Source organism: Nipponia nippon, unplaced genomic scaffold (assembly GCF_047370975.1).
Source record: "Nipponia nippon isolate SJK-2023a ecotype South Korea unplaced genomic scaffold, ASM4737097v1 scaffold_6, whole genome shotgun sequence".
Lineage (NCBI taxonomy): Eukaryota > Metazoa > Chordata > Aves > Pelecaniformes > Threskiornithidae > Nipponia > Nipponia nippon.
In genome coordinates, this window is record NW_028262380.1 from 76,692,922 (window position 1) to 76,715,854 (window position 22,933).

General features: G+C 39.4%; 1 protein-coding gene across 3 annotated transcripts in view; it reads right to left on the reverse strand.

The window, feature by feature from the left end:
• Positions 1 to 22,933, reverse strand: part of AFG2A (AAA ATPase AFG2A) — a 200,305-nt gene that overhangs the window by 115,802 nt on the left and 61,570 nt on the right. Inside the window, exon 15 of one of the 3 annotated variants that reach the window (XR_015699491.1) lies at positions 16,401 to 16,544. The exons of the other annotated variants lie outside the window; for them this stretch is intronic. The gene's annotated coding sequence lies outside the window, so the exon portion shown is untranslated. The remainder of the gene's footprint in view (positions 1 to 16,400; positions 16,545 to 22,933) is intronic. 3 annotated transcript variants of the gene reach the window in all.

The following is a 22,933-nucleotide window of genomic DNA, read 5'->3' on the forward strand; positions in this document are numbered from 1 at the left end:
AGGGAGAAGAAGGAAATAAACCAGGAGAAAGTGGTTTAGTTTCTGGCTTTTTTGACATTTAGAGAAACAACAAATCAACAAAAAAAAGTGTTTCTGTTTACCTTCACAGTAAGCATCGGACACAGCAAAAAAAATTAAGGAAAAGATGGAAAAAAAATGCAATTACAGTATTATTTCTACTTCTGTGAGAAGTAGCAGTGCAAAAGAAAACTTTCCTTGAACACAATTAGTTGGCCTGCACATATGGGATTCCTACCCTATAAAAGTGAAATAATACATATGATTTAGCATATTGATTAATCCCATGTGTTTTTGCTACAGCTCACCATGAAGGATTTGGCAATACTTCTACAGCCAACATGATAAAAGCACTAATAAAAATAAAATAATAATAATAAAAAAGCTGGCAACAACATATTTTCTCATAAAGTATTGTATAAAGCAAGAAACTGCTGTAAATAAAAAAAAGAGCAGCTATTATTATACAAAAACAGTACCTGTCTATTTTAACATCTCATTTCACACGTATCTTTGACAGAGAGGTTGTCATCAGCTAAGAAACATTACCTGCGTACTTTCCATCCTTCAAGCTGAGCATGTACTTACAGACTTGGAACCACCATGACTCATTTGATGACAAGAAGTTGCATTACCTTTACACTTGATATGTGGCAACCACATTTTGCCTTTCAGCTTCCCTGCAATGGTGGCTGGAACGCACATTTTCCCCCGCAAGGCAGCTTATGATAAGTCAAGATGGGTAAGTTACCACGCGTTTAGCGCAGAAAATAAAGAAGGATGTGCCATGCAAAGGAAGAGTTCCCACAATGCAGACGACCACCTTTGCTGCTGTTTGGGTATCAAAACCTTCAGTCTCCTCTTGGTGAGGATCCTCCAAGCTCCAGGAAGCAGAGGGTGACTAATTCCGTCAATTACAAGGACTTTCATTCATTTTAAAACATAGACATAACAAAACATATTTATATAATATTTCTTCTTAAAATCTGGATAGTTTTATTATCTGAATAAATAGAAAATCCATAGTGTAATCTGGCTAAGATGCTCATCTCAGTGACACTGGAAGGCAGTGATCGCTATGAGCTATTTCTCTGTTCTCTGATACTTTTTTAAATTCAGTCCTTTCATTAGCCACTTAGCACTGTTAGCCACCGGTTAGCCATTTATCTAATCAACATAATTATCTCCTTCAAGTTACAAGGAATACAAATAGATATTTTCGTTCCATCTTCTTTCCCACTCACTGCTGTGTTCACTTTTTGCCTTCTTTCTACCCACGTTCAGCCGAGATTAAAGTTATAATGATAAAAGACATGTTCCCTTATCTGAAAGTTGGTGTACTCCCCTAACGATTGAGATTGCTGATCTCTGAACCTCCTCCACAGCACCGTATCAGCACTGGCCACATTGTTCCATTCAAGAGCATAACATTAAACTATTTTTATATCATCCCTGTACTGCTCAGTGTATATCTTAACGCTTTGTTGTTTTTTGATTGTTGCTGCACTCAGAGTAGATATTTTCACTGGCATTGAGCCATCCATAAGTAATCCCTCAAACAAATACTTTGCACTGGTGAAATCTCCGGCAGGACCCTATAACATACACACAAAGGAGAACAAAATAAAGTTGCAGCTGCCCATGGAGGTCTAGTGAACTCCCAGCATCTGGCTTTACAACCTTCAAGTGTCTTTTATCAGATTCTCACTACGTATTTTTTTAAGCTTAAAAGAAGAGCTATCTGCAAGGAAAACCAGAGTTTATCCCATGGCACACTGCTGACAAAACAACAACTTGGGGTGCTCACCTCATATGGTGGGCAGGGACAGGTTTTTTTCTGTACAGTGCCCGACACAATATGGTCCTGGTCTATCATCAGGGCTCCCAGTAGCCTTCCTGCATATACTAATGTAAATAGCCAATCCACAGACCAGACACTTTCCATCTGGATGAAGAGAACAATTTGTGGTAGCAGGAGGATGTTATTCTGTATGCGGACCAGCCACTCAAAAGCCCTACCACAGATACGTAGCCTGTGGATTATACCAGTATTTGCAAGGCAGCAGAGAAATTATTTCTTTTAAGACTTGGCTTCTTTTTCTGGCCCCTAAGGAGGAATGTGGTCCAGTGGTTACCAGCATCACAACCAAACACAGACTCCTCTGAAAGTCTGGGTGACTAAATGGATGCTATTTAAGAGCTCTGGTACAGTTACAACTAGACCTCTGCTTCTCCACAAGCATCTAATACGACCACAAGCAACATCTCAATCCTGTCATTTGCAAACAGGGTGAGCGCTCCTTCCTTGCCTTCTGTCTGCGATACTGTGCCACAACAACCATAAAATGCAGAGAATTAACATTCACTCAAGAGACTAATATACATGCTTTCTTTGGATACTTTTGCCCTTCTCTTTACCACAAAGGAGAGTGGCGGAGCTTCCGAATTCTCATCCCTTCCCTTTCCCTAAGTCCGAAGTCTAGCTTTATGCTTCACAAACAAAAGACATCATGGAAGACGAGACTGCAGTTAACAGACAGAAAGCAGTATGTTGTCCAGACTACCCAAAACACAGAGATGATGTTTGCAGAATTTTGTGATAAGCTGATTAAATTTGCTGAGCAAATATATTTTCCATGGCCAAATCTAGGTGAATCCTCCCAGAGAAAGCAATTCTCCTGTTTGGATCATCACCAATGCTCCAAAGATGAAGAGCCTGGAGTTTTTCAGAGACTTGATTTAATCTTAACAAATTATTCCCTTTGTGGTTTGGTTTTTTTTGTTTTGTTTTTTTGTTTTGTTTTGTTTTTTGTTTGGTTTTCGGGTTTTTTTTGTTTTTTGTTTTTTGTTTTTTTTTTTTAATTCTCAGAATCAGCTACAACATTGGCATGAAAACTTAAAGAAATGGGTCAGCCCAAAACAAAGAGCAAGCCCAGAATATTTCAGTTAGAGTGGTTACTGTTGGACATTATTTCCTTAGTGGTACCTACAGGTTTTGATACTACAGCGGTCAAAGAATCAGAAAGAATTGAGCCTTTGGGGTTTCTTCCCTGTTTTACTTACACATACACACAAGTGGCTGTTTCTTTTTTTTGTTTTTGGCTTGGCTCACATCATTCAGGGAAAAGGTACAGCTGCCATCAGCAGAAAATCTCCTGTCAGATTATGTTGCCACTCCACCAGAGCCTTCTGCCAGCTTAGCTAGAGCAATGCAGCTCTCGGGGACATTCAGCTACACCAGCACCATCCCAACTGTATAAACCTTGGGAGCAGACCAGACACGAGCAGGATTTCAGATAGGCAAATAGGAATTAGCGCACAGGGGAGATTTATTGCCAAGTTACTTAAATTCCTGTTAATTCAAGTTTGTGTGTCATTTGCATTACCTTGCACAAAAGTGCAATGATTGAATTTCTTGTCAGCTCAGGGCCCGCACATACAACATTGCCACTGCTAGTCTTTTGCCAGCTGACATTTCTCTAGGAAGCATATCTTGTATGGAGATTAAAGAGAAAGCAGGAAACAAGGGTATCTTAAAAGGAAATTCCCCACATTTTTTTTCCCCCTCAGACTATAAAACAGGACGAAGATGATTTCAGGATTAAACACACGATATCTTTGGGGTATCATTTACAGACCAGATGAAAACTGAAGTGAAACTGAGAGCACGAAGACAGGAGACTGTTTTTCACAGTCTTTTCATCAGAGATTTTAACTGGCAAATATGTAAAGCTACAGCTCGCAGCTTAAATTTGAAGGAGAAAAAAAATATCCTCCTGGCTATTGGTTTACTTTTTCTATGCATTTTGGAATGCAAGAAACCACTTCACGCATCCTGGAGAGCAGTTGTGTGCCTACATGATACGGTAAAAACTAACTAAAAGGTAAAGAAAACAGAACCGGTGATACAGCCCAGTCAGCATCAGCATCAGCAATATTCTTGTTCTAGTAACCCTTACACAACTTATTTTCTGTCTTTTATATCCCATACTTCTCTTGCTTTGCTTTCTCCTGCCAGCAACCTTTGGATACACCCTACTGTCTCACTGCCTCATCTGCATAACGCAACATTTCCGTAGATGTAAGCGCACTACTTCAAAACACAGCCATAATGGCAACGCCATCTTTCCACTGAAAAGAAAAGAAAACTATTTCTATTTTCTTCCAACTGCTCTTTCCTCTTGACTCACCTTCTCAGCTCCTTGTATCTTTTCCCATTGCCACATGACAGCATGCGTCTGTTTAGATGGGATATCTGTTTAGTTAGGATTCTCACTGCTGCTGCATGATTGCCTGGAGAATACCGGGCAGGCACTGCACACGGGCAAAAACCCTACCTGTGCTCCCTCAGCACGAAGCTGAAGGAGAGTAGGAAGGGAAGAGTATGGAGGGTATCACTCGCTACCAGGGCAAGCAGCATTTGCAATAACTGCGGGCAATTTAAAAATTAGATAAGGTGTAACCTTTCCATGTTACACAAGTATTGCTCAGAAGCTAGTGCTAGAAAGAGAGACGGACACAAGCCCTTTTCAAGCCTAGTGCAAGTGGCCATTATGAGCATGGTTTCCAGCAGCCTTGCATGTATTTTGCCTTTCTTCAAGGAACAAAAATTGCAGATTATGCCCAGAGCGCCCACACTTTTGAGTCTTACTTTCAAAAACCAGAACAGGCCCATAAAGATCCTTAAGAACTTCATCTTCCTCGTCATTCATGACACAAAAGCTGCACTCATTTCTCTGGCAATCCAGGGTGACAGAATTCGACTAAAACACGTTTTCCTGAGCAAAAAATATCTTTCAGTCATTACCATTTACATAGACTGGGCCATCCTGGAAGAGGCAGAATGTCCTTTATCTACCATCGCAGAAGACAGTCTTACCAGTCTTTACAGATCATCATCTATTTTTGCTGAAGATATCTAGAGCATTCAGGGGATCAGAAAAAGCCAGGCCCTTTTGGGGGCTCTTTGAAGTTGAAGAAGTGGGTATTCTTCACCTGTTCCCAGCACACTGCTACAGCTCAAAGGGGTGGAGGAGGAGAGAGCGGGGCACAACACAGGAGGGGACAGAGGGACCACAGCAGCTGACAGCACTAGAGCCTTGTCTCTGCTCAAGAGACCCAGTTTGCCATTGCCAGGCACGTCGCAGTCCCAGACGCAAGAGCCACCTTGCACGGGAAACGTTCAATGCCACCATGCTACATCGGACATAGTTTACACCCCTGCGCCTTCGGTTTGGGCAAGCTGCAAAGCAGATTGCGAGCATGGCCCAAACTGACCGGCAGGCGTGTAGTCTGGCTTTGATCCCCCGAGCTATTCCGAAGGAGAGGAGGCTCCCCCACTGCATTTTCCTCCATACCACAGCAGCTGTGCACCACTAATGCCCAGGTAAGTTCAGATGGTGCAAACGGTACGTGTAAATAATACCTAGGGGGCAGATAAGACTTAGAAAGGGTCATTTGCAAAATTATTCTTTTAGAGACTTCAGTAAGAATGTAAATTTTGTGCATTCTAAACAAATAAATAATAAACGTAAACATTATCAGAGGACTTTCAATCCCTTAAGAGAAGCTAAATATTTTCTATTAATTTCAACGTTAATGTAAAAAAAGGCCCTATTACCATTATCTCTAATCTTTTTCTCCTTCTCTAGAGACTCAAAATAAATTTCAGAAATAACCAGATGGTCAGTAAGCATCAGAAAATGGCTTTTGATGATAAAACCTGATTAGTTCTGACCTGATCTCCATTGTGTATTATCAGCTTTGGCCATCATAAGAACTTTGCAGTTCCACAACCACTACAGACAGAACTTGGACACAGAGTCTGGTGAAAACCCTTACTCCCTGGGTTCCCCCCCAGCCCCCTTATTTTTTGCAAGTGACTTTAAACGGGACTAATAGATATCCAAGGAAATTAGTACTTGCATTAATAGCTCAAGTTTATTCTGAAGCTTTCCCTTCCTTTTAACACAGACACATTCTGCAGATTTGCTTTTCTGTATGACAGTATTTCAGGCTTACTGGCAAAGCCCTACAGTTGCAGAGGAGATTCCTTGCTGAAACTACAATTTTCCCTTTATGGCTTATTAGAGCCAATTCAAGTCAGAATAACAAAAACTAAAGAAACAAAACAAATGCATAGCTGTCATTTAAAAACATATATTCTTAAAAGGCTTTAGGAGTATCATTTATGAAACACAAAGAGATTTCCTTCTTTAGCAGTGTTCCAACACATTACTCTTTCGTGCTTACTCCAAGACATGAATACACTTGCCTAAAATGTCAGTGAGGTATTTATACAAAGGCAACTCTTCAGAAACCTATTATTGTGAATACAAAACAGGAAGTACAGTAATACCACCAGGAGATGTTAAATAATGCTTAGTATAAACTGTGCTCTTCAATTAATAAGCAGTGTTAACCCCTTTAGGGGAAAGGGAGATGTGAAGTGTGAACTGAAGATACTGACTCATGATAAAACCTTTGAGTATTTTTCCCACAAGGCTTTTTGTTTCATTGGCTTGTTTTGGTTTGGGGTTTTTTTCCCCTCCCCTCCTAATAGCAGACAGAACACAACAGAGGACAGTATTTGCAATATAAAACAGAAAAGGGGGAGAGGGAAGAGAAAAAAGCAAGGGTTGAAGTCTGATGACGTGTTGTGAAGTGAAAAAAAGAAAAACATGAAAATAGAATAAAATAATAGTACAATAAATGCTTAATGATACTTTGCACTCTGCAACTCCTTTCAGTTCTCATGCTTTCAGTAACTAAGCCGTGTAGCAACTGTGCCATATGGAAGGTGCATCTTTAGGAAACTACTCCATCAACTACTCAAATACATCTGTACCGGTGTACAACTGTCAACTATTTAGAACAGGATGTAAATAAAAATACCATATAATACTGAATATTCTTCAGCCACTTAGCTGGTATTCTACAAAACAGCACAATTAAAGTAAACGTTAAAAATTAACAAAAAAATCTTTTTAAAAGCATTAACCACCGTGAATTAGAGAAATGTATGGGTTTTTTTAATTAAAAAAATAAACTGATTAATAAAAACCACATTACCCCATAGTGAGACAGACACTCCAGGCATAAAAGCAAAGCTCTTTCCTCACACATGTTAAATAAGAAAATATTTTTAAATAGACAGATTTCTAGAATACAAGTGAGACAACCCAATCACCAGTTTGTTCTTTTCAAAACATCCACAGCTGCAGTGAAAAAAATTCAAGAGCTTCCCAAGTACAAAGACCTGAAACAAAAAACACATGCAAATCCCAGAAGGGCAGAAATCAAAGCTCCTCTTTTCTAAGGTTTGACAAACCTGTATCTATTTACAAATGTGAAAGAACATCTCTTCTGACACAACTCAGTCACACCGTCTCTCTCTCCCCTTTCTCCTACAGACACAGTATTTTGAAATCTTCGTGCAAGCTCACAGATTGAACTTTGGTTTGACTGCCATCTGCTGATCCTGCGTTCTGGGAACCTGAAGACTCATTTAAAAACATGTGCACATAGCTTTCAAAACGTTCAGTACTTTTTCTTCCAGTTTTTGGTAACAAAGAAATCAGAGAATTTGTGATAACAGGTATTTATATTTAAAGAAATCAAAGTAGACCAAATGTCCTGGTATTTAGCATCCTTTAGCTAATTTTCAGGTAAACAAACACAGAAAATGCAATAGTTTTGTGAATAAAATGACAACTGAAACAAAAGCATGTAACACAGGACCACTGTGAATAGTAAGAAACAGAGAATCAAGTACAACAGCTACTCCTTAAAGAAAAAAAGAAACATAGCTGAAGTATTAAAAAACCGAGAAAAATATGAAATAGTAATAGACTACCTTTATACTTCTCTGCAAGGGAGAACATCACAACAATCCATTTCACCACAAAAATATTTGATATTATATAAAGTCTTTGTTTCATTGTATCCCAGTGACACCCCCACACACACTTAGATGAAACCAAATTCACTTTCAGGACCCTCACATTTTGCTGTTTTCTTTCCTTCAAGATAGCACATACTCTGTAAAGGGCTGAATGGGTTGCTGATGCTGAAATGATGGAATGAAGACGTGAATACAATCAAACCTATCAGCCTCTTTAGCAATGACCATATTGTGGATGAGGACAGGACTTTAAGTGATTTATTCTCCTGTTCCATATAGGAAGAGCTGTCCTGGTAAAAACAGCCTTAGCTTGTATAAGCGTCTACAATAGGTGACTGAGCAGCCTGTGCATGTGCAGGAAGTTATCATCTCAGGGCACCAGGGCCATCTGGCTGAGAAAATACCTGGTTTATTTTCACTCTCTCCCTCATCTTTGATGAGGCAGGAAAGCTCTTATATCCCACTTTCCTTCTTCTCAATTTGTTCCTTCAGCAAAGCTGTAGTTCTTTCATTCCTTTATTATATGAGAAAAGCAGAAAAATCAGGTGATTATATTTACCCAAGCAGACAATGTTATAACCCAAAGGGTTCAGAATTGCCAAAACAATTCAGCCCAGTTTGTATCCATGGTATATTTCTGCCTAATCAGATACTAACTTCAGTCACCTTTTTCTAGTTCCTAAAATTCCTATTCTGCAAACATTAAAATACCTGCTTAGCTTTAAAGTAAAGCTTATACATAAATGATTCCAGTGTTGGAAACAAATGCAATCTTTGGCTGATGGGAAAAGAAAACAGTTATAAAGGCTTGAGTGTGGACTGAAGGAGTTCCAGCAAACCTACTCAAGTTCCAGGTTAAGATCTTTTGTATCAGTATTTTTATGAGAATAAGATCCACATGAATAAAAAGTAAACCCAGGGAAATCTCACCACAAAAAAAAACCAGGCTGCCATTTGAATAATGAGTTTGGATTTTCCTGTGAGCTCAGAACTTCAGGTGGCACGCCAGGTACACAAATTCTGGCGATTCTGAAGCAAACCACAACTTTTATTCTCTTAGAGCAATACTAATTAAAATAATTTATTTTAAAATATATTCAGTGTCTCAGAAGGTTAATGGTTCCAACTCATATTTTTCCTTTTCCAAGAACTTACATTATTTGTGTTCTGTCACAGCATTGCTGGCAGATCACGTCAAAATACGCCTTTGTTGTGGAAATGTGTCTACTTAAACAGTTTCTTTATTTGTGATGTGGCATCTTCTGTGAAACATACTCTATTTTCACATGCAAAACAAAGACAGAAGAGATTACTATTCTCTAGAAAACCTGTACATGATCTTGTACAAATCCTGCAAATGACCTAGGACCTTCAGTGGTGGCTTTTTTCCTTTTCTTGTTCTGTCCGCCAGAAATAAGAGTAACCCAGAAACAAAAGTAACCCAAAAAGATGAAATGCAAGACTTCTCTTTCAGTCATAATTCTGAAATCTCTTTAGATGCAGTGGGGTTGCACAGTCCTGGAAGGAAGAATTTTGTCCTCTGTGAATGTTAATCAGCAATTTTCTCGAGAAGCAGTGACGAATAGCACATAATGCCTCAATTACAGCGCCTACGGCAATTACAGCTATTTTACTCTGTTTCCATCACTATTACAATCACTTTCGTTCACGATGCACAAAGGATATACAGGTGTTCCATAAGAAGGTGTCATTCTTCTATAGGCACTACACTAGCCGTAAGTGCAGTGAGGAGCACAACCTATTTCCACTTCACTCCCATTCTTTGCACCCTTCCATCCCTTGACAACACTTTTTCTGGAGAGCGGGCAGACAGTTGAAGCAATATCATAAAACACCTCCCTGTTGGTGTGGCAAGTCTACATTCTGATAGCAAAAGGCATACGTGAGCAAGACAAAAAACCCCACTAGTTATTTTCCAAACAACAGAAGTGCATTATTTAGCACACGCCAGTACTGCTGAATGAAGACATACCTTTCATTTCAGAAATGAACTGTTTATCTTCATTTCTGTTTCACAGAGCCAAACCATTATTTAAGAGTGATATCCTCTGTAGCCAATGTTTCTGGGTGAAGAATAAGGTTTGCACTCTAGCTCCCCTGGGAGATGCGTTGTTTCTAAGTACGGGCAGGGAAGCTCAGAGGAGCACAAGGAATAGGAATCAATGGGGAAATCTAGGATGAAGCGAGTTACATTTCCTCACACCCACTCAAATGGCATCATTAGTGCATGAAGACAACAGAGAAGCTCAGATATCAGATCAAAATAGTTACTTAAGCACTAAAACAGGTAAAGACTTTAACACACTTTAGTATTAAGTGCATGAAAGAATGGTGTTCCAATTTTATTTAAAAAAAAGAGAATTTTGTAAGCTAGCAGCACAGAGTACTTGCATTCCTTAATAAAACTAAAATAAATGGCCATTTTATAAGTGCAGTAACATGTTCCAAGGTGTGCGTTTGCCAATTACACACACCTCATATGTTGACTGATGAACACACACACCCTGGCGTGTGTTCTTGCTTACATATCTCACGTGCCTCCCTGTTAAGTAATGGAATAAGACTTGCCTTGCAAACTGGCTAATGCTGCCTCTTCTCGTTCAGTGCAAAAAATATTCACCGCTAAGAAAAACAACTTCTGAAACAGAGCTAAGCTATTTGCAATCTTAAGTACACTCTCTCTGCCTACAAGACCCAACTCTGTGATAACCTCCATTTTCTGTATCAGCCAGGCATGTGTGTTCCCCAGACTGGGGAAGAAAACAAGGCAAGAAAACACCCGGGTTTCAGTTTCATGTGGGGGATGAAAGGGATGGGGAAGCTTGGTTTAGTATTGCAATGCACCATCGGTGAGTGCGATGGTACGAGGCTGCTGATCGCATGGTGTCAGGGAGGCAGGAGCTGGGCACGGGGAAGGCTCCCGAACCCAGACTGGGTTGGCATTCAGCATTTTTCTGCATGCATTACTGCCTACTGTAAAGACACGGTCCTCTTTACACATTGCTTTTTTCATACCAGCTAGTTACTCTCAATGACTACCTGTTTCACTATTTTCCTCTTTATAAAAAGACAGGCATGCTCATGTTCTCCATGCAATGACAAGGTACACTGTGTGGTACAGAGACGGCAGTCTTTTAGAATGATTTTTCTCTTTAAAAAAAAAAAAACCAACCTTTTTTAAATTTTGGGGTTTTTCTACTTGCTTATTTTGAATAAAGGCTGACTAGCGTATAAATAGTGCTAACAGAAAGGCAGGCTTTGTATAAAACAATAGATTTCTCAGCCTGCTGGAAGCCAATCTGTGATTTTTTTTTTTTTTTCCCCCAGTCACAGGACTTAATTCCACAGAGACCTCAACACCAGGACCTGCAGCTCACCTATCATGGTCATTTCTGACAAGACATAGCAAAACCAGTGCCATGCTTATTGTTCTTCTCCCTTTCCTTTTCAGAACCAATGTACAACAGTGCAAAGGAATTCAAATTCTCTTAAGCTCATTACATTGTGTGATGCTTTATCTCTCATTCCTCTGTTTTCAATAAGAGTCCAACTGTGCTTGTCAGGATCTGTCTATAGATAACAGCATGTACTGGCAGGGTATAGGCCTTTCCTGTGTTACCTCTCTATTGCAACACAATACAGACCCCTTCATCTCATCTATTTTTCCTGTATAAAATTTGCATCTCCTTTATGAGGTCTAATACCAAAGAAATTATGTAATACAGGAGCCATAATTTCTGATGATACAGTTATTCAAAGCAACAAGGATGAAGACTGAGGGTAAAGAACTGTCCAAGACTCTCAGGAGCCTTAGCAATGGGATAATATTCAATGTAAGTAAATGCAAAGCAATGAACATGGGAAATTCAGTCTTTCCTTCATATATAAACAGACAGGCTCTGAGATGAATCATTACCACTTCTAGCTTTAATAGACAGTGATGAAAACTTTTGCTCAGTTCTTGGTAGCAGTCAAAAAAGCAAATCAAGTGGTAAAAATTCAGAACTGCTAATAAAAGAGTAAAGATTGAAACAGAAAGCATCATTATGCACCCGTACAAATCCACGTTGCACCCACACAAATCCATATTGCACCCATACCTTGGATACTGCATGCGGTCCTGGCTCCCTTCTTTCAGAAAGGGTATAATAGGGTATAATAGATGTGAACAAGGTTCAGAGAAGGGCAGCAAGGATCATCAACGGCATAAAACAGTTTCTGTTTAAGGAACAGCTGGCTCTCCTTTCATTCTGCATAGGACCACCTTGTTCACCTACTCCAGTTATTCAAAGTTGATTTTTTTTTTTTTTTAAGAAAAGATTACATGGTTTCATAGCATGGTGGAAGGATGTGCACCAGGGAAAGGTAAAGTTTCAGGTTAGACATCAGTTGTTTTGACAACCAGCTGCTTTGCCAGAAACAGAGCACAGAGACATATGGAATGGGGGCACAAAGGCATGATTGTGTATTCTTGTTTATTTCCTGAGAGAATGTGAAAATTACCAGCTCTGTTCAGAAATAGGTTCTAATATGCCCACAAAGTTGTTTTGTTTTTAGGTATAAAGGAGATGAGTAATACAAAGCAAAAATTGTCGGTATCATGTGATCACCAAAACAAAAGGACAGTTCCCAAAATCACCTTTTTCAGCACCTGACAGGGAACAGTAACTCAAGAAGATGCTGCAGGCAGCAATCAGAATATTGTTATAAAGGATGTACAAAGCACAATTAAGTGAGGGCTTTTTCAAAATCTTATCTGTACGTCTGGTATATGCTTCTCTGTAGCACAAAGCTTAATTTGCCATGGAAGGCATACACTCACATTTAAAACAAAGGAAGAAGTAACTACACCCTGTTTAATTAAATTCCTCTAACTAAGTAAGAACACGTAACAGACATAACCCCCAAGAGGAGCAGTCACTTCAGATTTCCAGAATTGCTGAGTCCTACCAGCCATTGCCTGACACCACTCAGTCAAAATACTCCTTTGACTTCCAGACCCTTCTCTCTCAATCAGCTTCAGATACCTTGTAGTCTACACGTTTTCTAGGTTATCCCAAAAATCTAGCAAACGGTCGTGATGCTGAGCCAACTCTTACAGTTGTATATACATCAAATCATACAGAGCTTCAAACAAGCTTTTGTTATTAAATTACATTGGCATATGCAACCCTGAGGTACTCCAGTGACCTAAATAGTCATCCACCAAGTTTGCCTTGTTCATAAGAGATGTTAATGTCTCATTTGGGCATTAATAGAGCCCTAGCTTTGTGCTCCTGCATGTGTGCATAACAATCCTTCCACATACCTTAGGAAAATGATATATTATGAATCAATGACCCCCAGATTGTTCCCTTTTCTCTTACGCTACATTATTATAGTACTGCCTTCATTTAGCTTGATGTTAAGAATTTGTTTTTTTAATAACTAAGATCTTATAGAAAGAACCTGTTTTTCCTGAACAAACCTATTATCTTTCATTGTTATACGTACTGCACATCAATGGTATTTCTACTTATCCCTAAGCAGTACGTACATCATGTGTGCGAGACGTCCAGCTTTCATCACTGATGGAGTAAATAAAATGTGAAGCTGGATCTCTGTCAACACACACACACACAAAATAAAATCAACTAGCGGAAATTCTGCCTATGATGTCCTATTTTTCCTTCTCCCCACAGAGATTTCACAAACAAAAAAAATGCTCCTAATCAACTGAATAGACTAATGATTGCATCTAATATCCATAAAGAACCTTAAGCAAAAGATGACTAATATCCTTACTGAGAAACAAGTGCATATCAGCTAATCCCTAAATTCAATAGCTCTTTAGAGTCCTTTACTAATGTAGAGAGCTTGACCACATTCCAACTTGCTCATTATAAAGCTCTGAGGTTCCGAGGTTTTCTAAACCTAAAACTAAACCTGAAAAGGTCACCACCTTAACGTGTACAACCAAACAACGAAACTGTACACTGGACACCTCATCCTCCCAAGCTGCACTCCGTTATGATCGATACTAAACCAGGGATATGTACAATGCCGGGCTTTCTACTTCACTGTGACGTCCATTTTTAGTGAAACAGCTTCCACCCTATTAGGGGAGAGATAAGTATCAACACTTAATATAGAAGTCACTCAACATTTTACATTATAAGATCATGCATTTAGTAGCTTATGCTATTCTGAGCTTTGACCTTGTTGTCCTTTCCAAGCTGGCTGGCTGCCTTTGACTGATTTGTTTTGTAATGCTCCAGTCAAAACATTTCAGTTGTTGCATGAGAAGGAAACCAGGAAAAATGTCACTTTATTTACAATTTTAAAAAATTAATAAAAATAAAATTATTTCACCCTAACCTGTGGAGGGAGGTCTTGAGACCTGACCACATTAGAAGGACTTGAAACATCTCAATTTGAAAAAGCTCTGTGAGGTTTGTTGACATTTTGCAGATACATTTTCCAAGTTTTGACCACTCAAAGACTGATCCTACCAAGGCTCAAGGAGTCTGCAGGCCATGCTGGATCCAGGCTCCCAAAATGACCTCTCCTCTTATTGGAGTCACTTGAATCGAGTCAAGCAGGAGGAGAAAGAAGACACCAGAACTGACTCCACAAGAAAGAAAAGCCTGATAACGAGGAGTAAACACATTGAAAACCAAGACTCTGGACACTGGGGCAAAACTGATACTCATTAAGAAAGGACTCTAGATGTGGAAGCCTGGAAGGAAAAAGAGGATTGGGGAAACCTGTCTGGGCAGGAATGCATCCAATTAGAAGCGCAAGCACAGGGGAAAAAAAGCTGACATCAATTGAGCAAAAAGACTAGGAGCAAGAATCATACTGAGATTAGGAGATCATGAAGTCAGTAGCCATAGGAAATACAGACCAAGAGGATACTGCGTAAAGAGGCAGCAGGCAAACTGAATAGGGAGAAACACCAAGGAAAGAATATAACAAAGGAGTTATGCTTACGGAAAGTTGGAAGAAATGTTACCACTGAAAAAGTAATTTAACTACCCATTCTCACGTCGTTAGAAAATATCCTGGATAATAGCTAAAAGTCCCATTCCTGCATAGTAGGCCCCACAAAGAACAGCAAAGGAGTTTAATATTGTTGTCAATTTATCACCTATTTCAAGCAAACAAGTTTTCTATGGCAGATCTAGAGGGTCTGTACTAGAGGCAGATCTAGAGGGTGTACTGCTGATAACCACAAAGATCTCAATAGGACATCACATGATGGACTCTGAACACTACCCCCCCCCCCCCCAGAAACTAGTAATTGTTCATCTGATTTTAAACAGTGTAAATCAAAGCCCTCAAAAGTAAGGAAATGTGAGTATTAAGGTAATTAAAGTAGAGGCGATCATAATGACTTGTAAAAATAATTTTCTAAATTAATGCAATTTAATTAATCATGCACAATGAATACCACTTTAATTAACGTAAATAAAGACTGCATTATGATGCACATGAACAAAGAAGAATGAATTAAGATTGTACACGCAATCTTACCTATGGCAGTTCCTAACTCATGGGTGCTCAACAAACACAACATTCTCTATAATGCTACTTTAATATTGTATACACAAAAAACTACATACGTACTGTGCATTTTGCATCCACAAAGAGGAAAGCTGGGCAGAAGACCAACTGCAAAGCAAGCCCTAAATGTGTCCATGGCTACAGCCCAAGTACCATAATTGCAGCTGTTCCTCTAGCTTCTGTAGCTCACAGTACTACACTAACATCCTTTTCAGCGTCACTCCCATAAATATTTAAACAAAGATTTTTTGGAATGTCTCTTCCTTAACTGTTATCACTACCCTAATGAAGTTTATTAAATATAATAAAACTCATGCCATCCAACACACTGAGGGTGAAATATGCCTTGCTGCGCTTTGCTTATCTGCCATAAAGCCCAGTATCCCCAGTTACAAGCCACCAAGGCCCTGTCAGCTCCTGAGGATGCTCCCATGGGAACCGTGCCAAGCCACACGTCTCTGGAGAGCTACTCAGCTGTACCCCTCCCCTGCACAACCCAAACACTGACACAAAGTGGGAAGAGTGAATGGAAAGGATTTAGAAAGAAGAGGTTATCATCACATAGACTGTTCTCGAGTAATTCAAGTAGGAAGTTAAAACCCGTACCTTTATAAGCACACATACAAGTTTCAGCAGCTAAAACTTGCTGTACAGGTACATGAAACTTAGCCATAAAATTAATGTTAATTCTCTAGATAAAGTTTCTTGCTTTGTCACTAAACCCACATGAAGAATAGAGTTGACCTAACCCAACACTTAGGAACTTATATCCATTCTACATGTACTGCTCAAATTCACCTCATTTTTAGAGGCATGAGCCACTTTAACCCCGTATGTTCCCATGTTAGCTTACAAATACAGTGTCATTTCCATGTTACTGTTAAAAAACAAAACAAAACCAAAAAAATCCCACCTGGCATCACAGTTGCAGACTCACTGAACTGAGGGATGGCATTTACACAGCAAACATGAATCTGACAGCCTTTCGAATTTCCCACTTCGTTGGTAATCTGGAGGCTTTCTAACATGCTGTGTTCCTCATCTGGACTTTGTGAGCCTAGGAGGTATGAATAAGAGCAAACTTTGGCCCTTGGTCTTTACTTTCCCATCTTTGTACTTTTCCAAATTAAATAAATACGATTTGATACCTTCAAGTAAGTTTTCTGGCATGTGTTGCAGAGAGGTTCATGAAAATATTAGTGATGCTAAAATACATGACTGAGTCGATGTAAGGAATGCTTTCCGTTATAAAGAGTAAGAGCAGGCATATTTATTTTTCTGTTCTATTTGAAGTAAAACTATTATATTTTTACATACATTGTTTGGATGTATGTTTTCACAGACAAAATAAAGCCAACTTATCCTGGCCCTGTAGTATATCTGTTAAAGGAGAAAATATGCAGCCCAGCAAGTTTTCCCTCCAACCCTTCTTTTCAGGCAAGTAATAAATCTTGAGTGAAAAAGTCACTGTGCTCTTCAGCTGTCACCACTAAGATTTTGGTTTTTAAAACCGTAGTAGCCTTAAGGCTGATTTACTACTCAGCCCTCCACACTCTGACAATTGAATAGCTGGAAACAAAAATCACTTTTGCACACCTGGAAATATTTTATTTGCTGTACTCATGAGAAAATAAAGTTTTCATCAGTGAGGAAGGGGAGGGGGAAGGGAGAGAGAGAGATATTCAGGTGAATCTTAAAACCTAGTTCTTGACTTAAAAAGAAATTTCATACATATGTATGCAAACACAGAAACTACCTCTGCATTCAAGCAGAGTGGTCAGGCTCTTTAGGGACTATGGGTTCACTATGCAATCCAGCCTCAAATCATCAACTTGGGAAGTCTTGGCCAGTAAATGCCAGTGCTCATCAACTGTGTCTATTTAGTAATTTCAGTTTGGCAGGTGAAAAGAATGTATAACAACTTTTAAATCATTTCATTCACTCTTTTGCTCTTGTTGTTTTAAATAAACATAGTAAGCTCTTAATCACCCTAAAGTGTAAACATCTGATGTTAATGAAGGCAAAATTAGACCTTTGAGAAACAGCTACTTTTCTCTTTGCCCTAGTCAGAGTTGCAAGTTTAACAAGATTAAGGGTAAAAACCCAAACACATACCAGAGAAAACCAATTGATGGAAAATGTGATGGTGCCAAGACTGTGAAACTATTTTAGAATATCAGATCCTCTTTTCAATGGTATGTAGTTTGATATCATTTTTCCCTAAAGCTTCATTTTCTGAAAATTTATTATATGCTCCAGAACAATCTTGTCTTCAAAAGAAATCCCACATCTTCTGTTATTTCAAAGAACCATACTTGCACCTGGGCAAAATGATGTAAGTACTCTAGGTGCTGGCTGACTGAAAAGGAGATCCACAAAATCTCGCTCTCTATTTTTAATCCCAGGGCTTTACAAGAACATGAGGAATGCCCTTTGACAAGCAGAGTCATTTCAGCGTTTAAAGTAAAAAAATAATAATTAATGGTTCAGCAGTGTGGAGAGCAATGGCGATGGCATTTTATGTACTTTGATTCCTACACTGAGATACTTTCCCACCTGGTCTATTCTCATGATGCTTACAAAGCCCATCTGCAAATGAAGACTGATTTCAGTAATATGACATCAGGAAGGGAAAGCAGTTTAGCAACTTACTTGTTAGTTATCTCTACCAGTCCCAAGGCTGGACTTCATCTCCAGTAACCTACCAGTGCCAAATTAAGTATGTAAAAAGATTTCACTCTAACTAGTGTTTACTTAGTACTAATTTATTCAACTGTCATAAAATACTTTACCAAGCAGTAAGTGCACCATCTCCTCCTAAAAAGCACCCAGTCTTATGCCCCCTATCTTCCAAATCTGGATGAAATCTGCACAGAAACAATGCTGAGAAATAACAGCCAGAGACATATCCCCCTTCCCTGCCTGGGACTCTGCTTGTATTGTATCACCGCAAGGCTAAGGGACACCTGACTGCTCCTCCTTGAGCCAAGTCCAATGCAGAGCAGAATGAAAAGCAAGATGTTTACGTTTCCTCCTCCAGAGTCCTAAAGCAGTTTAGCACAGGTGGGGCCTTCTTTCAGGCACAGCTTGATTAGGGGGTTTCCCACCCGAGTACTAGGGATGGGGGGCGGGGGGGGGGGGGGAATCAAAGTTCTCCTTCACAATTCCATGTACTACTCTATCTGTGTTCACGTACCTAAAGCAGCAGGGAGTGGTGGGATGGTTTGCTGAGAAGACAGATCCAGGCACTTCTCAGAGGTACAGAGCAGGCACAAGTTACAGCAAGCTAGACTGTTAGATATAAGGAAAAAAATCTTCCTGGTGAAGGTGGTCAAACAGTGCAGCAGGTGCCCGGAGGCTGTGAAATCTCCATCCCTGGAGAAACTCAAAACTCTCCTGGACCAGCCTTGAGCAACCTCACCTCACACTGAAGTTGGCCTTGCTCAAGCAGGAGGCTTGAAGACCCCAGGGCCCCCTTCCAACCGAGAGTATTTTACGGTCTTTGATCAAATGGGGGGGTGGGGGCGTGTCACCGAGGGAAACATAGCACATGACTGATGGACTATGTGGCTTCTAACTCCACAGTCCTACACTATATTTGGGAAAACTGAAATCCTACCAAGTCAAAGCTGTAACATAGGAAGAACCTTTAGTAATATATATCTGACCAAAATGGAAATCACAAATAGGCAAATACGTAAATGGGAAAATACATGACGTGGTAGTGAGTTAGGTTTGTGCCACTGCATCTGACTGCTAAATAAGCTCGTAGCATCACCTGCTTTATAGGAGCACATATACGTTTCCAGACTTTAATGAATAAATATGCAAGATTCTTTCCTATTCCTTTTAACTTGTAAAACGGCAAACCTAAATATTTTAATTTCTTCCATAAGCCTTCACAAAGACAGAACTTTGATGTTTTTAAACAGGAAAGATTACTGACTTTTGCTGCAGGCCAGAAATTATAATTTCTTCACTGATTCTGCCAAATGGCTCTATTGTGCATTTTTTATTTTCATCAAGACAAGCCACTTTAAATTAAGGTTGTCCCATAACTACACAGCAATCAACACTTTGAGGGTTGGATCATCTTGATGAACCTCTGTTTGACTTCTCTGCCCAAAAGACTCCTCCAAATCCAAATGAACCACAGGGGAAGGGAATTCTAGTCCCTTTCCTCATGCTTGGCAGCTGCTAGGAAGAATATAGACTGCAGTTTTGTTTTATTTTGTTCACATAAGCAGAACAGATAACTCAGTGGTATCCACGTGGTTCTTAAACTAAATAAGCTGAATTCAAACCCAGTGGTTAATACACTGAAGCCAACAGAGCTTATCCAAGGAACAGCAAAACTTGCAGGCGAAGGAAGAGAGGGTGGAAGAGGAAGAAAGTGAGGAGAAAGGTTAGGGAGCAGGAAGTTTTTAAAAGGCAAAATAAATACGCAAAGGAAGGCAGCAAAAATCCTCTGCACTGGCACAATACGCAGAACACACATTCTTATACCAACACACAAGATGATTCGAAATTGGAAGCCAAGGCCTCCTGTACTCACAAATCATTCGTAAAGATTCAGCTCTTCAGTATTCAATGTACCAGGATAGTTTCTGGTTTAAGCTACACTGAAGCCCACGGACACAGACAAAATCCAGACCATCATCAATCTAGAGACAATGGGCAACTTTGACAGCACAGCATCTCATTAATCTTCATTTGTCCTATCACATCCTGTCATTCTTATGCAAATAGCATATTTGAGGACACATCTTTTCTGCACCCCGTGATAAGGAGAAGTGAAGCTGTCAGGAGCACCAGGATGTCATCCTATACCACAGGCCATCCCTTCACTCAGCGCCTCGTGTTTTACATCACAGCTAATGTGTTTGACATTCAAATTTGACCCAGCAGGAGGTAAAACTATCTGATGCTGCAGCAACATGCATCTTGCTTCCTGTGCTAAAACATTCACCGAGGTCCCTGGGGATCTGACAGCCTTTCTTCCTTGCTGTACCCTTGCTAATGCAGATTGAAACACTGCTTAAGAGGAAAAAAAAAAAAAGATATCTGCATGGGCAGGTAATGATAGCGATTCACCCTTCTCACCCAAGAACTAAGCCCAGTACTAAAAGGCTAGGAAAACAGGTTCCACTGGAGAAAAGGAAAAAAAAAAAAAAAAAGACACAAATCCTGATGAGTTGATCTAGGTTTTCTTCCATGGAAATACATCAGACTACACCTGAAAACTTGTCCACATGTATGTCTGAATAGAACATTTAATTTCAAGCTAAGCAAATTAGACAGTGTTCAAAATATTTTATGCGAGGTTTGTGGCGATGAGTGATCTCTCTCGTTAGGCCAACCAATACCTGGGAAAATACAGAGAAGCTTTGAACCATAAGCAGCTCCATAAAGTTACTGCAAAATATTTCAGGTATGAAAGATCACTCCTGAGTGGGTAAGTCACCAAAATCAAAAAGCATTTTTCCAATTATTGCTCATCAATCCTACTTTTGGAATGAAGAATAAAAGGGAAGATTTTACTATTATTACTGACTCACAGTGTTTTGTTTCTGTATCACTTTCAAAGAATGTTCAGAACATCTTGTTCCAGAATATTTCCCTTCTAAGAGAAACCACTTTCTGTATCATACATGGCTGAAAACAGTACGTGCCGTTTTTGTTTTCTTATGAAAAACAGAAACTATCCCAAAGTATTTCCAGTATCACATGAATGGGATGCAAAGTAGCTAAGTCCTACAAACATGGGACACAACTTAAGGCTGGAATAATATTTCAATACAATCATGACATCTTAGAGAAATTACCTAATTAATAGACATTTGTAACAAGTCAAAACAAGTGTACCATTAAACATAACTTTATAAAGTCTGACTCAAAATCTGCTCACTACCCGAAAGCAATATACTGTGGTGTTTGCAGGGACGATGAAGTCTGCACTAGGCTCAGGGGAATACCCTTACATTTGATATTCCCACGTGCCGTTTTCAAATTTCAAAAGATTAATCATCACATATTTGTCAGTTAAGAAGCAGCCACATAAATGAAGATGCTGAATGGATTATTACTGATTTTGTAAGCATATAACATAAAACTTACAAAGCATGCATTCCTCAAGCATTTCTTGGTTTGAAAAGCTAAGACGGTCACAAAAAGTATACCAGACATTTTCCCAGTCCCTGAAAGCAGAGAACGCAGACTGCCTTGTGCATATACCATATGTAAAGTTCATGCATTAAGAATTACTGTATAGTCATCATACACCTATGAAAACAGGACACTCATTTATTGTAACACATAACTGAAGTGATATTTCCATATAAAATATCGAATAACAAAATGTTACCTTTTCAAAAGGATCACCGATCACAAAGTAAACTAAAAGCCCATATTGAAAGATTACCCATTAAGTGACGTTCACAATACAAACACTTTCTGGTGCCAAGTCTTCTTTCTTCCAGAGGAGGGGCGGGGGGGCGGGGAAGTGCAACTCATGCACTGCAAATACTGCATAGACCCTGGAGAAGATGGTGGCCTGGTATAGCCTGTCTGGTCTGGACAAAGTATGATGTGAGCAATACCAACTCAGATGTGATTCTCCAGTCCCTTTACATCACAGATTAAAATCCCCCTTCCTCCAGACTGGTGAAATTTTGCTCTGCTGTTCCATGAGTGAATGCTTTCTACAAAGTTACCAGAACTTTTTTTTCCCCCCATTATGTCTTCGTAAAATCACTGTGGGGGGCACTGTCTCATGCAACTTTTTCCTTTTCTTTACATTTAGAGTCAAGACCATCAGCTTTACTTGGGGAAAGAATATGTAAGATACGTTGCCATCTAAACACAACCGTTAGTTAAAGTTTACCACCCCCATAAAATTCAGATGCACAAAAGATGTCAAATTTTTACCCACCATATTAAAAATGAAAACTTTCAGTCCCAGGCTAAGAGGTCTAGATTTGCATCAGCGATGCAGGTACAGTCGGCATATGTCTAGTAACTTACATTCTATCTAAAAGTTCTCGGTATTGCAGGGTGGCACCCTTAACACATGGTAGTACTGTCCCAATATTGCCAATATTTCAAAGAAATACTGTCCCAGTGTGCCAATATTTCAAATAAAAAATAAAATATAAGAAAACAGCATTCGCTGTGGGCCCCAAGAGAAATCCAGCAAAAGGGAGAATGACAGAGAACTGAATTCCCAGGTGGTGATGGGGATAACACGGCACAATGTTGAACTGACTCAGAAGGAAATTTCCTTTCTGTTCAACAAACAGAATTTTTTCAAATTCAGCTTAGTCTGACCCCAAAGAATAGTCACCAAAGAAAACTGAAATCAATTTGACAGAAGTGGAATCTTGAAAATTTCAGTTTTGTACAAGCATATTTTTCACTGATGAGTTTTATCGTCTTTTCGTGAAAACT